This window comes from Schistocerca cancellata, unplaced genomic scaffold (assembly GCF_023864275.1).
Source record: "Schistocerca cancellata isolate TAMUIC-IGC-003103 unplaced genomic scaffold, iqSchCanc2.1 HiC_scaffold_1096, whole genome shotgun sequence".
NCBI lineage: Eukaryota > Metazoa > Arthropoda > Insecta > Orthoptera > Acrididae > Schistocerca > Schistocerca cancellata.
The window spans coordinates 52148-58359 of record NW_026047095.1 but is presented as its reverse complement, the minus strand read 5'-3'; positions in this window follow the sequence as shown (position 1 = coordinate 58359).

Sequence of the window (6212 nt, the reverse complement as noted above, 5' to 3'; positions counted from 1 at the left end):
GAGGACGAGCCAACCTATCTACGTCGGCCAGCGACCACCCATAGATCAGACAACGTATTCCTGCGTGAAAGGAAGAGCGACCCCGTGATCGGCTTAAAAGCAAATTCCGGAACTTTGTGTGAGAGCGCCCAGCCTACGTATTCTTTACAAAAATAGCACGCAGTTTCAGAGGTTTTCACAGGGAGACAGCAAACGCCAAACGCCGATGCTACAGGTTTCCAGATTCATCGCCTGAAGCGAAACGTCATTCTCCCGTTTCAGAAGAGCAATGCTGATTGGCAGACGATATTCCTAATGCCTTGAGCTGAAGGAGTAAAGGAAGACACCGAAAGATATACCCCTTCGTGTCTGGCGCAGAGAGGGACCGTTCCGTTGCCGCTCTTGGAGCGAGAACACGTAACGAGAGTGTGTGCGCTCATACGTGTACTCAAAGAGCGACGAACAAGTCTCTCCTCAGTACTTAACTTGGAGAGCACCTCAGTTGAGAGCGAATCAGAGTGCGACTCTATATTGAGTCTTTGCGATGAAGCGTTGTTCACTGTATTGGCCACCACACTTATTGTGCGGTGTGAATGGACACTTATAGTTAAACGCCTGCGAGCGAATTTTTGAGTGGCATCGTGGTGGACTGGTTATCTGACCGGTGTCCACGCCAATAGTTAGACTAGGGGCGAATAGGAGTCCTTGACTTCATCAAGGCGTAGGGAGAGTTTGATTAGCGAAGGTCAATCCAGATAAAACGAGAGTTATCTTATTTGTCAGCAGTGAGCGGTGCAGACAACAGTCATCGCAGCTTACGGTATTGTGCGCTACAGCTCTTTCGAGCCCCATATTTCCTCCACAACAGTACACTTCACTAGATTTCACACGCAACAGCCTCAACCATACCTAGCAACATTCTAATGGATAATTACTCAAGTTGAGTAGGCGCGCCTCTCAGCCATTCTGCCAAGTCAATAACAATCTTAATCTTTGTATAGAAGTTTCATTAGCGAATCCTGTCCTTAAAAGGTAACTTCACATTCCGAAAAGAACCCAGAAACAATTTATTCAGTTCCTAACTGAAAGTGCCATTGTGATTTCTCAGAATTTTGCAAAATAAATAATAATTTTCGTTAGTGTCATGTTTTTCTTACACTAACAAGAACTACTCCAGTACCCAAGTATCCCACTAGTTACGTAAGAAATTTGTGAATTTTTGTGTCATTTCCTTACAGCGAACGACTCCAGAAGATAATTATTGCTGAAAGTTTTTCAGGCATATCTCTTTAGAACGTTAGGAGCGTCTGTCTGACTTCTGTAGTAGTGTGGGGGTGGAAATTGTATCTTGCTGGATCCACAGGGTAAAGGGTACATCTCAGATTAATCCGTTGCGCAGAATGACAGAATAGCACCCACACGCTCACAATCTATATTGGAGTTCATGTTGAACGAAATGTTCACGATGACGTAGGACATTGAGTGCGGTGGAGTGAGGTCAGTGTTGTGTCCTGGAGCGTCGGCTGGGACACGATGTCTCAGTGACCATCGGGATCGACGCCACGTTCTCGCAGAAGCAGCGACGGTGCGCCGGTAGGTGGCGCCTGCGCAGTCGCTAGCTGAGCCGGCCTGTTCCGCTGTCGTGGCGTACGGCAGATGTTTCGCCCGCGAACAGCTGACTGGAGGCGGCACTGCACTCCCTTGTTGCTCCTCCGCACGGATCTCCGTCAAAATACATGTAACAAACATTCCACCACAGTATACTATCTTTAAGGATACACATTATAAGCTGTGGGAATAGAATGCAATTGGATCAATCAGCGTTTATTGTGCAGTAACACGTCGTTTGGATGGTTTGCACAGAATGTTTTGGTGTGAAAACGGTTTTCATGGCCTGGCAACCGAATTGCACTGTGCCACTGCTATTAAGAGTTTATGACGCGCAAGTTGCACCACACATTTTTACTTCGTTTTCACGGGCGATGCGCCGTCAGAGCGTCTCTCAATATGTGAAATCATTTCAGTTCACTCACACTAATTGTTTCCGTCGAGCGATATTAATTGTTATCGTCTCTGAACGGATTACTACCTATTTCCTTACGCACGGTAAGTTTGTTATTGTTTGAGCATTGCGTTATAACGTTTGTAACTCAGCATTCGATTCTCTTCGACGTATATATTGGTGCAGTTCCACCAGTCACTCTCTGTCCCTTCTACACACTATATTCCGTCTGTCTGCAAGGTAGCAAGTGTACACATAGTCTATCTGGAAGGCATGTCACGCCTTCTTTGTGTGTGTGTGAAATCTTATGGGACTTAACAGCTAAGGTCATCAGTCCCTAAGCTTACACACTACTTAACCTAAGTTATCTTAAGGACAAACACACACACCCAAGCCCGAGGGAGAACTCGAACCTCCATCGGGATCAGCCGCACAGTCCATGACTGCAGCGCCGTAGACCGCTCGACTAATCTCGCGCGGCGCCCCTTCTTTACACAATTATTTTCACTCATACTGAGTCCGTTACATTTATGGTGTCCTTTGCACTTTTCTTAACTTTATTATAATGCATAAATGACTTTTTTACCAGCAGTTACGTCCCATAAGATTTCACACACGTTGAACGTTAGAACTCCTCTAATAAACCGATCTTATCATGTGCAAATCAGCTGGACTTGGGCATATTGTTCAATAAATACTTTATTTTTTGGTGACCAAATTTGCATGAATTATCTGTCCCACAGCACTACTGTGTAGTTCCGCGTAGAATGAGTCAATTCGCATAATGCGCAGTCAGTGTTCAAAGACGTATATTAAATATACTGTCTTCAATTGAGGCACTGGTAAGTACACAGGGTATGTCATATAAATGGGTTCAGTTTAGCCTGAATTTTCCGGGCGATCAAAAGGTCAGTATAAATTTGAAAACTTAATAAACCACGGAATAATGTAGACAGAGAGGTAAAAATTCACTCACATGCTTGAAATGACATGCAGTTTATTAGAACAAAAAAAAATTGTAGATGCGTGAAAGATTTCTTCCGTCCGTCGTTTGGTGATGATCGTGTGCTCAGCCGCCACTTTCGTCATGCTTGGCCTCCCAGGTCCCCAGACCTCAGTCCGTGCGATTATTGGCTTTGGGGTTACCTGAAGTCGCAAGTGTATCGTGGTCGACCGACATCTCTATTAATGCTGAAAGACAACATCCGACGCCAATGCCTCACCATAGCTCCGGACATGCTTTACAGTGCTGTTCACAACATTATTCCTTGACTACAGCTATTGTTCAGGAATGATGGTAGACATATTGAGCATTTCCTGTAAAGAACATCAACTTTTCTTTGTCTTATTTTTTCATGCTAATTATTGCTATTCTGATCAGATGAAGCACCATCTGTCGGAAATTTTTTGAGCTTTTGTATATTTTTGGTTCTAACAATATCCCATGTCATTCCAAGCATGTGTGTCAATTTCTACCTCTCTATCTACATTATTCCGTGATTTATTCCGTTTTCAAATTTATGCTGACATTTGATCACCAGTTATTAATCATCCTACGACTCAAAGTAATTTTCATTTAAATAAATATCCTCTCAAGCATTACATTAACCTAATAGAATTAAATATATTACGACATGCAAATTAATCAATTCTCTATACACACAGTAGTGAAAAATGAATCCAGAAATTGTTTAATTTTTTTTGCACCAGATATTGTTCACTACATGGTGAGCATGAATTTTTCTTTTTTAACACTCATCTGTCTGTGGGCATGTCTTTATTTAGCGCATTATTACACTTCCTTGTGAGCCTCGCTTACACCATAAACACTCTTTACTGTCTTGATATTCAGAATTGAATATACACAAATTCATACTTAAAACTAAAAACACTTATATTCTTAGACACAAATATAAAATTTTCTTATAGCTACTATTTACAAATTATTGTACAAATAGTTTCACGTCTTTGCGTGGGTATATTCCTTCGATTTGTCCAGTTTGTGGATGTGTCAATAGATAACTACATCCATGTGGCACCTTGACTACTACAAAGGGTCCTGAATATATTAATTGCCACTTACTATTCTGTTTCACTGTGGCTGACGATTTAGGGTGGTTACCAACTACTACCAAGTCCCCTATATTATATTTCTGGGTGTCCCTTACACCCCGATCATATTTTTGCCTCCTTTTTGCAGCACAGCTGTTTAGATTGTCCCGCACCCTTTTTACTTTCTTTTCCTTTGTCTCCACTTTAGTGTGTTCTTTCGGAAGAGGAACAAGCCATTCATTCTGCGTCTTATTATTTCCCTTTATTACTTCTATAGGGAGGTATCCTACACTGGAGTGGGGTGTTAGATTCTGTATTTCTACGAATTTCGGGATCAACTCAACCCATTTTGAGTGTCGATTTGAAATGTAGATCCATGAACTTATTTAATTCTTTAAACGTTCTTTCAACTGAACTAGCTTCGGGGTGGAACGTGGCTACAAGGATATGCTGTATACCTTGACCTCGTAAGTAGTTCTTCCAGGTATGGCCAGTAAAGTAGGACGCATTATCAGCAATCATTGCTTCCGGTTTTCCTACCTGAGGTATGTATTCTTGATTAATCCTCCTGACTATGCTCCTAGCTGTGTCTGATTTCATTGGAAAAATTTCCAAATACTTAGCAAAAATATCAAATACAGCTAGTATGTATTTCATGCCTCCCTTAGCCATGGGAAAAAATGGTGTGTGTGGTGTGAGGTTTGAGGTTTTCGGGCGTTAAACAGCGTGATCATCAGCGCCCAAACGCATAGAAACAGGAACACATGCGGTGAAGGGACGAAGACGGACAGCGAACAAGGAGAACGGCTAAAAGATACAGACCTGACGCAGTTCCAAATCCTCACATACAGAGGCAAAACAAGAGGACAAGAAACGCACTAAAAGAGGAAAGGAAACAAAGAAAAGGGAACAGAAATCGAAGTGAAACAAGTAGTTAATCGTGACTGGCGGACCTCTAACCTAAACCCTTGTTGAGCCAGTCACCCAGCAGCACATTACAACCCTCTCACTAAAATCCGAGGTAAGAAATTGCACAGGACCCAAAACCGTAAGACCTTAACCACAGTCGTTGCGTCGTCTTGCAAAATAGAGGGCAAATCCGGTGGCAAAGAAACCACCGCCCTCTGGTCAGAGAATAAAACAGTGTCAAGTAAAATGTGGCGGACAGTAATCTGGACGCCACAAGCACTGCAGATTGGAGGGTCCTCCCGCCGGAGTAAGAAACCGTGCGTTAAAGGCCTGTGCCCGATGCGGGGGCGAGTGAGGAGAACCTCATCCCGCCTGCATGACTGGTAGGACGTACGCCATGGCCGCATGGTGGCCTTGACCAGACACAGCTTATTTTCACTGACTTCCAGCCACTCCTCTTCCCATTGACGCATAACACGAAAACGCATAAAGGAGGTAACAGCATGGAGGGGGACGGCACATTCAACAACGTGAGGAAGGGAACATGCATCTTTGGCAGCCACATCCGCCAGTTCGTTTCCCCTAATACCCACATGCCCCAGCACCCAGCAGAAAGAAACCACCTTCCCCTGCCGTTGCAGGTGGAGTAGGGCATCATGGATGTTCTGGACGACCGTATCCGCTGGGTACAAGTGTTGCACACAGGGAGTCAGAACAGATGAGAAGCTTAAGACTGGGAACACATCTCATCTGCTCCAATGCCCGCAAGATAGCAAACAATTCGGCATCAAAGATGGTAAACGCCGCAGGAAGCCGTAACTTGACGACTCGATCAGGGAAAACAACAGCACAACCAACAGAGTCCCCCTGTTTAGAGCCATACGTAAATACTGGTACATGGTCGGGATGCTGGTTTAAAATATCGTAAAATAAGGAGGTAAAAACAAACGCAGGAGTGAAGCTCCTCCGGTACTCTGACAAGTCTAAAAGAACGCTGGGCCTCTGGAGCAACCAGAGAGGCAGGCAGGCTGGTAAAACCCTGGAGTTGGGGTGCCACACGCTCCACACCAAGGGACTCAAGCAAATGCTTGTCACGAATCCCAAATGGTCTCGTTGCCCTGGGACGACTGCAAAAAGAGACATTCCATAGGCGGTCGGGCAACGGTAGGGTACGCAGGGGAGGTAGGACAGGCAAGGAATTGACACACCTGTCGCACCATGAGGAGTTTCCGCCGGATGGCGAGCGGCTGTTCCCCTGCCTCAGCACACA